The sequence below is a fragment of the Canis lupus genome, chromosome 11, assembly GCF_048164855.1.
Source record: "Canis lupus baileyi chromosome 11, mCanLup2.hap1, whole genome shotgun sequence".
NCBI lineage: Eukaryota > Metazoa > Chordata > Mammalia > Carnivora > Canidae > Canis > Canis lupus.
Window position 1 is genome coordinate 8,616,685 of NC_132848.1, and position 10,053 is coordinate 8,626,737.

Consider the following 10,053-nt stretch of genomic DNA (forward strand, 5'->3'; position numbering starts at 1 on the left):
CTTCTTTATACATTCATCTGTTGATGGATACCTCAGCTCTTTCCACAGCTTGGCTATTGTGGGCATTATTGCTATGAATATTGGGGCGCAGGGGCACCTTCAGATCACTACATGTTTTTCTTTGGGATATATACCTAGTAGTGCAATTGCTGGGTCATAGGGTAGCTCTATTTTCCACTTCTTGAGGAACCTCTATATCGTTTTCCAGAGTGGCTGCACCAGCTTTCATTCCTACCAACAGTACAAGAGGGTTTCTCTTTATCCACATCCTCTCCAACATTTGTTGCTTCCTATCTTGTTAATTTTAGCCATTCTGTTATAAGGTGATATCTCATTGTGGTTTTTATTTGCATTTCTCTGACGCCAAGTAATGTGGAGCATTTTTTCATGTGTCTGTTAGTCATGTGTATGTCTTCTTTGGGGGAAATGTCTGTTCATGTCTTCTCTCCATTTCTTGACTGGATTATCTTAAACAGTAATTCTTTATTGGATTTCATATCTCATTAATTTTATCAGCAATATTTTATGGACTTCTTATAACTTCTGCATCTTTTTCTTCCTCTCTTGAATTCCATTTTTCTCAAAATCAAAATGTAATCTACTATCAAAGAATATAAAATTGAAATTTTTCTACAAAATGATTTTGCTGAAACAAAAATCTTTGGAGTGCTAATTCTATGTCAATAATAATATGCTTAGAACTGTATTTCTGTCATAAAAGCAAAAATCTATCTTCATTCTAATTGTATTTCTTCCATCTGTTTGGAGTTTTATGATCATTTGCTTTTTCCTTCATCTTCATGTCCCTTTATAAAATGAAGTTAGTAAGATGGCCTTTGATACACATTTAAGAAAAAAACTATTTCAGAGACTTATTCTTTTTTTATGGTGAAAAAATTTATATTTAGATTTAGCCAGCTGGACTCAGTTTAGATGATTCCAATTTTCTTGGCACATCCAAAGCATCATAGCCAGGAGCTAGTCAAACATATGCCTTCTTCTCCCCATCAGGCCTAATCAGGGTGTTGACCTTGGCCACATCAATGTCATAGAGCATCTTTATAGCCTGTTTGATCTGGTGCTTGTTAGCCTTGGCATCCACAGTGAACCCAAGTGTGTTATTTTCTGCTTTCTTCATGGCTGACTCTGTAATGAGGGGGAACTTGATGATAGCCTAATGGTCAAGCTTGTTTCTCCTGGGGGCATTCTTTCAAGGATATTTGGGCTACCTTCTGAGACTCAGTCTTGGGCTATGGTTAGGTAAGTGACATGCAGATCTTTTTTGTGTGACCATGGACACCTTTCAGCATTGCTTTCTTTGCCTTCAAAGCCTTTGGGATGGGCAGGGGCTTCCTTCTCAACTTTTGGTGCCATCTTCATGAAAGGGCTCAGAGAACTATTCTTATAGTTCCTTTATATTCCCTCTGTTATATCTTTGAAAATAGCTTTCCATTACATAGACAATAGGTACATAATATCTATATAATATAGATATAGACAATATTAAAGATATCTTTTTTATTTTCAAAAATAGTTATAAATGCTTTATGCTTGCACATGGTTTTCAAAAATCAAACACCTACCAAACGATACATCTAAAAAGAACAATTCTCCTTATCACCACATACCATACCCAGTTACTGCCCACCGGGGCAACCATTTTCAAATTTGGGGTCATTTATAAAATTTTTTCTGCATTCCTAAATATGTGTATGATGCCACTTCTGATTTATCAGTTTTTTCATGATTTTTTGGCTCTTTGATGTGATCTATTTCACTTCATCTCCTCCCCCATCATCCCAATAGGGTCATAGTCAGTGCTTACATTGTCACCAGCTATAAATGTTATTGGGTAAGTAGTGTACTACAACTACTTTTCCTTACTTCTAGAAGTTCAGTAGAACAGATAGATATAGATATACATGTAAAAACCAATAAAATAAAGAGCAAGAAAAAAATCACGAATTCAATTTTTTAGTAAAAGGCAGAAATTGAGATACTGTTTTTGCTTTGCTTAATTTTTAAATCCTCTAGGATTCAGTTTTCCTTTTGATGGAACACATAGTCTATTAATTCTAGTAATTGGTTCTTTGAATGATTTAGAGATGTAAAAAAGTTTTTGAAGACAGAATGTGGATATAGAACAAATAACTGGCCTAGCAGAGAAAAGGCAGCTACAAATAATGACTGCCAACCAAAAAACTTGCTCTGTTTTACTTTCTGGGAATATTGTCCTTACATCTGTTCTTAAAATCACTTCTGAGAAAGGCATAGGAGAGAATTTTTCTTAATATTAGCAACTCCTAAAAAAAAAATTAGCAACTCCTTCCTATTGTTAGAGTTGGGGGTTCTGGGTGGAGCCTTTAAAAAGCAGGCTTTCAGTTTCTAAGGTTTATCAGCTCCAAAATGGCAATCCTATAGGTATATATGTAATGCCAATAAGCATATGATACTGTGAACCTTGGATCTTCATGCCAGTATCAGAATTCCTGTATTACAGCAGTAGACTTGACTGCTATTGACCTACAATTCCATCTTGATTGCTAACTCACCACGAGTCTGAAGTGGTGACTTAAAAACAATACTTCCTTTTCTCAAGCTGCACCTCATTATTCTTTAATACACTTTTCTTTGTATTAGCATACCAAAAATGCATCTACCGAAAATATTAGTTTCATATATGTAGGTATAGAGCTTTGCGCAGTGGCAGTATCATAGCCAATGAGGTTTATCCGAAGCGCGATTATTGCTATATATGTAGGTATAGATAGATATAGTATATAGTAGCAAAACTTCTGAACATCTAGGCAGAGAGAAAGTCCAGAAAGTTTTTATTCATAAAGGAAAAATAATCAAATAGCTATTATACTTCTCAATAGTAATGCCATATGCAAGATGGTAACAAGTGGCAAAGAACACCTGTTCTATCAGTCACCTACTGCCACAAAATGCCACTGTAAACGATACTGATTTATTTAGCCCATCAGTCTGAAAATTGGCCAATTAGGCTGACTCTCCTCTGTGATTTTTTTTTGGTCTCAGTTAAGTTCATCTTTATGTATGGGGGTCACTTGGCTATGGGCTAACCTAGAATGGCTTCATGTGGATAAGGATAACTGGGGTAAGTTCATTCCAGGCAATGGCTGAACATTTTTGAGTAAAACAAGGGCTTTTCAATACCCTGCTTGTGTTGTATTTGCTAACATTCTGTTTGCCAAAATAAGTCATGTGACTTGAGCCCTGAATCAAGCCATACAGGAAAGAGTAAAGAATTAGGGTCTTTTTGTAGTCTACCATTTCTATAAACTCAGAGCTCCATGCTTTATTTTATTCAAAATAAAACACAGACATTTTCAAACATTGAAGTACTATTTAATACTCATCACTTGTCTTTAGGAAAATTACTAGAAAATGTTTTCATAAAAAGAAGAAAAATGACTCTAAGATGAATTATAGGATACAGGGATGCCTGGGTGGCTCAGTGTTTGAGCATCTGCCTTCGGCTCAGGGCATGATCCCAGGATCTGGAATTGAGTCCCACATCAGGCTCTCTGCAGGGAGTCTGCTTCTCCCTATACCTAGGTCTCTGCCTTCTCTCTGTGCCTCTCATGAATAAATAAATAAAATCTGTTAAAAAATTATAGGAAACAACAAATAATGATGAGAAAAAAATGAGTAAAACATTATTAACAAAATTCATTGATTTTTTTAATTAATTTTTATTTATTTATGATAGTCACACAGAGAGAGAGAGAGAGAGAGAGAGAGAGAGAGAGAGAGAGAGAGGCAGAGACACAGGCAGAGGGAGAAGCAGGCTCCATGCACCGGGAGCCTGACGTGGGATCCGATCCCGGGTCTCCAGGATCGCGCCCTGGGCCAAAGGCAGGCGCCAAACCGCTGCGCCACCCAGGGATCCCTTTTAAAAAATCTGTATCTAAAAGTACAAGTTGTATCAAAATGTAAGTTTGAAGAGAGAAAATAAGTGGAAGTGAAATACAAAAGGAAGTAAAACACATTGAACTTTTATCTTTTGCTGAGGGTTTTACTCTAAATATTTTGAGAAAAAAAATATGTTTAGTATAATATGTATACAGTAGAGGAAAAAAGAAGAACAAGGAAAACTTAATTATTCCAATAAAAGTCAGGATAGATAAATATGAAAGCATATAAGTGTAAAACATGAAATAAGATGGCTTACGTAGCTACAAACATAACAGCAATCAAAATAAATATAAATGGGTAACACTGACAGATAGAATTTTTAAAAACCAAGGCAAGTGCTCTTTATAAATAAGACTAAACCAAACTGGTACAAAAAAGTTAAAAAATAAAAGAATAGGAAAGGTAGAACATAACAAGGTTAATATAAAAAATAGGCATTTTAGAATCAAACAGAATTAAAATAATACAGGAAATTTACAGTAATAAAATTTTCAAACCTAAGATTAATATATATCATGAATATATGTTCACCTAATAACATGTCTTCAATATATGCATAGCAAAATTGATAGAACTTATAGAAGAATTTGAGAAAATTTATTATCAGTAGAGTTTAACCTCTCAAAATATCAAGTAGACAAAAACATCATTACATAGAGAAAATTATTAACAATCAAAAACTTGATTTAAAACTCATTCTTTTTAAACATTGGTGAAAGGAACATTTACAACAATTGACAAAATAGTAGACCACAAATGAAATCTCAACAACTTCCAACAAATTACTATTATTCAGCTTATATTCACCACAATGTAGAAAAAATGAGAAATCAGCCATTTGAAAGACACTATTCTTTTGAAAGGAATAATATAATTAAGATATCTTATATACTTTTTAAAGCTTCAACTTTTGATTAAGAAAAAATTACCAAAACACATATTGAATTTTTACATCAATAACTGCTTAAAAATACATTGCTTTTAAAACAGTTGATATATTACATAAAGTTCACATAGAAGGCCAGTATTTAACAACTAATGTCTCAAGTTCTTAAACCTTATAAAAGTTCAAGTAAATAAATCCTCAGAGCTCCATTAAATTCCTACATTCACTATGTTCGTGCAGACTGTCAGTTGTCAACATTTACAAATTAATACAAACCTTCCATTCAGCCTTCCCTTCCTGCATCATGTTTCCAGAAATGTTATATAAAAGATACAGTAATAAAATAATAGATAGCTATGCTCTAAAATTAGAAAAACTCTGAGCAAAACAAAATCTATGTGAGGAAATAACAAAATATTTGAAGAATTGAAGCGAGAAATTGTAGCCCAGATACACAAAATTAGGTACATTTTAGGAAATATGAGCCATACCAAAGGTGTTGTATGACTGGAAGTGATGGAAACAGGAAACTGATCCAGGATGTGGACTGGGAGTGTTGCTTATTGGCATTAAAAAAAAAAAAAAGACAATTTCCTAACTTGATCAAGCATGTTTTTTTAAAAAAAGCTTTAATGAAAATCATGCTTAATAATGAGATATTAGAATTTCAATTAAACAAGAAAATAAAATAAGTTTGGCTGCTGTTTGCACTAAAATACATTGTATTAGAGATGCTAGTCCATGAAATAAGAAAGAGAAAAGAAATGAAAATGGAAGAGATGAAACTATTAACATTTGCAGTGATATGATCAACAATTTAGAAAATCAACTTGAGAAATTTTAGTCTAGCCAGGTGGTTAGACACAAGATCAACACAGAAGCTCCCATAACTTTCAAAATGCTATTGGTATCTGATTAGAAACTTTCATTTTTTTTTTCAAAAATTTAACTTATAATAGTAACAAAAAGTACAACGTACTTAGGCATAAACCTGACAATAAATTTGGAAAACCAGTAGAGATACAATTATAAACTTACTGGGGACTTTAAGGAAGGCCTAAATAAATGGAGAGATAGATAATGCTGAAGAACAAGAAACTCAATATCTCTTATTAAACTTACATATTTCATTCTATCATTGTATTTTTACTCTACATAACCTCCATTAAGTGGAGTTTGCTGTTGTTGTTGTTGTTGTTATTTTTAGAGAGAGAAAGAGAGTAGAAGAGGAAAGGCAGAGAGAGAGGGAGAGAAAGTCTTAAACTGAGCATGGAGCCCCAAACAGGGCTCAATCTCACAACCCTGAGATGGTGACTTGAGCTGAAATCAAGAGTCAGATGCTTCACCAACAGAACCACTTAGCTTTCCCTCCATTAAGTGCAATTATTGTTCAACCACCACACATTTGCCAATCACTCAAAAAACTTTCACCTCCAGACCTCTCTCTTTAGCCCATTAAATAAATATTTTTTTGAGCATCCACTTTGTCTCAGCACTTAAAGAATTTTCAGAACATGTGTGAACTATCTACCTGATATCTACATCTGGATGTCCTCATATTTAATTTGTTCAAAAGGAAATTCATGAAAGAATCCTACATCAATTAAGATTTTTTGGCTGTAGAGAGAACTTCTAAGTAAGATGCAGGTTTATAGCTCTTTCACCTCAAAGTTATCAGGAAGTAAATAGTCCACTACTAGGCTGGTGGCTCCATAGCCATCAGACCCCTTACCTCCTTTCATCTTTCTGGTCCACCATCATCAGTGAATGGTTCCCATCCTCGTGGTTCCTTTTTTGCCCAACTCATCACATCCACATTCCAGGCCAAATAGTAATGAAGGAGAAAGGGAAGAGGACCAAAAGCTGTTTTAAAGAACTTTCTCATAAAGTCAATCTAATAACTTCTACTTAATGTCACTGACCAGAACTTAGTCACATAGCCTTTTCTATTTGAAAAGAAGGCTAGAGAAAATGATATTTGCTGAGCCCCCTTCTGATAAAGAAGAAAGAGAAAATCGGTGTGTGATAAGTAACTGACATCACAAAAAGTGGTGACAGTGGTTGATTCTGGAGACTTGAGGCCAAGTGTAGAATTGGAACTTAGTTTTCACTGTAAATTCTTTGTATATTCACACTACACATGTCAATATTATCTTCAACATTTATTTCAGTCTCCATATTTATCTCACAAGGCATCAAATCACGTCAGTTTTATTTCAGAACTGACTCACACATCTAACCTTTTCTCTCCTTCCTTATCGCTAGTACCTTATGTTAGCCTTCGAAATGTCTAGTAGGACTATGGCAATGGACTGTTGTCTGGCCTGTCAATCATTGATTGTTCCAGATTACTGCCCACTCTTCAGCTTGCCACTGGTTATTATATGAAAAACAATTTTAGTATGTCGCTACTTCCTATAAGGCCTCAACCTAGATGCTCAACAAATATTCTTTTTTTTTTTTAGCTTATTGACTAATTTTAAAAGCCTACCAAAAGGAAAATTTCATGAAACAAAATTAGTAATCAAATATACAGAGATTTCTTTTCAGCTCTTCTAGTGACTCGGTGACCCTGAATAAAAATTATATTCTTGAATCCCACCTTGACAGTATAAAAATAAAGATACCACACTAACTGACAGGAGAATAATAATTGCAGAGCATATGGAGGCTTTGAATTAAACTTCAAAACATTAGATCACAAGTTTCACTTGTTGTTTAACTACCATTCAGCAATGAACTATTCTCCATTTGCTTTGAGCAGCTGTCAAATAGTTGTTTGACTTATACCATAATTTGGCCAACTATAATTCAGTGATTGCTACATTAGAATTTTAAGGATATTTGAATATGTATTAAGTCAGTGATCACAAAAATAACACGTTTTAAACAGACTGAGCTTTATTTAAATTTTAGTAATTCAAAGAAGGAAGGGGCAGAAATATATCTCCCATCAAATTTTATGCTTGGTTAGTATTCAAGAAAATACAACAGGAGTGCCTGAGTGGCTCAGTCAGTTAAGCATCTGACACGTGATCTCAGCTAAGGTCTTGATCTCAGGGTCATGGGGTCAAGCCCCACATGGGCTCCATGCTGGGTGTAGACCCTACTTAAAAAAGGAAACAAAAACCAGCAGCCTATAAATAAAGTCATCAATACATCTTAACTTGAATACTTTCATAATAAAAAGACCATAACACATTGTACACTAAATGGTGGGAAATGCATAGCACCAAAATCAGCAAAACTTTTTTTTGAAAGAGAATAAGAAAACTGAAAACATTTACAATGAAAATGAAAATGTACATAATACATTCTTTTAATAACTTGCATAATCGGTCCTTATTCTTCTTATCACAAGGAGATCTATGAATAGACAAAATTTTCGTGTTACCCTTCAATACAGCAGAAAAGCCATCATTGGCATCTTGAGTAGGATAATGCTAGCTAGTATAGGAGAACCAGACATAATGCAGAACTGGTCCTAGGCAATAAATACTTGTGGGGCCCAAGTTATTGAAATAACCCCAGAGTTCGCCCAACACCTACCTTGATGCTTCTACCATGTAAAGTGCCACCCCAGATAAGGACCACTGTTAGGACTCTCCTCTTCTTCTGCCTCTGAGATCATGTAATACCACTCTTTTGCAAGTACACACTAGCCATCCATCTTTGGGGTATGAATCTTCCATCAGATTCATCAATGCAAAATTGCTAACTTCTCTGAAACCTCAGGAAGACACATTCTATAAATGATGAGTTTAAAACACCCAGACTACCTTTTAAAGGAAGAGCTCTTCTACCAAAGAGTTGTTCTCAAAAGTACACTAAAGACTCTTTCTGGGGGAAGTCTATTTTACTGAAACTCTTGCATAGACCAAATCTTAACTTCATCAACTAGAAATAGACCAAATGGGAGTAACCCTTCTCTGAGTAAACCTGTATTGCTATAGGCCAGAGGGCAGAGAACTATTCATATTAGAAGAATCCCTTTGTAGCAGGAGGCGATATATAGAAATTGACACACATGTATAGCTGTAAACCATTCTTGCACATTGTTAGACAATCTTTCATTTTTACAGAGTAAAGCGTGTATTTCCCCCACCCAAAGTCCTTGGGCTCTGTGATTCACATTGGCATATTGTTTATTGAACTAGACACTTTCTTCGGAGATCTCAGGGTCTCAAGAATATGGGATTATTTGGATAAGTATCCTCCAAATAAAAATAGTTTTTAAAAGATTTAACTGAAAACATGAAAGCTTGATAGGTAAAAATGCAAAAAAAAATTGTGTTCAAATTGCAAGGTTTTTTTGTATGCGAAAAGTATTTACTGACACGAAAAGATACGTGAGACATATAATTGACTCACACTACAAAATGGGATGCATGCTAGGATGCTATTTTTTTTACAAGTATGTAGAAGTCAAAAAATTAAAAAAAAAAGTGCTAAAATGAACTTGTCTCCTACCTCCAGTCCTAGAGGTATGTGACCTTGAAACAGCCACTTGACCACTCTAAACTTGTGTTTCACCTGAAGTCCTGAAGTAAAGCAAAGAAAGGATAAAATCAGAAAAAGTCATTAGCTTTGGAACCAGTTCATATGGAATTTGTACCAATGTTGTAACCTTCTATTTTCCTTTTGGTGACCAGTACACAGCTGTTAGGAGAGGCTCAGTTAAATGTCACATGACAATTCATGTAATTGGATTAGTTGGATGCAGTGAGTATAGGTTATTTTACTTTAAACAAGATAATGCAAATAAATAAATTAATTAAATTAAATAAACAAGATAATGCAAAGCCCGCTGCACAGTACCTGACACATAGAAAAGAAAGTAGTCCAAATTTTTTAATTATAATTGTCATCATCATTATTGATCTTATGACTACATGACCCATAAAAATTTGTAAGACTTGAAATCATCACAAAACTTCCAAAGGAGAGTTTGGAAACAATACTAGAAGCAAGATGTCTTAGACCAATTTTTAAAATAAATAGCAGCTTGATTAAAATCTGGTAGCCTGAGGATCTGAAGAGAACAAAAAAATTAAACATCTATTATCTATAGTCATTCTTCCTGAACTCTAGACTTTAAATTTAATGACTTAGAGACAAAGGATGTTAAGGATTTGAAGTCTTGTCTACTTGTGAGATTTTTTTAAATCACAAATCAGCAAAAGCAACTAATATCCATAATCAGAAATAATTCCTGAGCAAACACC

The 10,053-nt window shown here is 34.3% G+C and overlaps 1 pseudogene; it reads left to right on the forward strand.

Annotated features, from left to right (window-relative positions):
- Positions 1–2,692: 2,692 nt before the first annotated feature.
- LOC140600561 (U4 spliceosomal RNA) lies at positions 2,693–2,814 on the forward strand (annotated as a pseudogene).
- Positions 2,815–10,053: the final 7,239 nt, after the last annotated feature.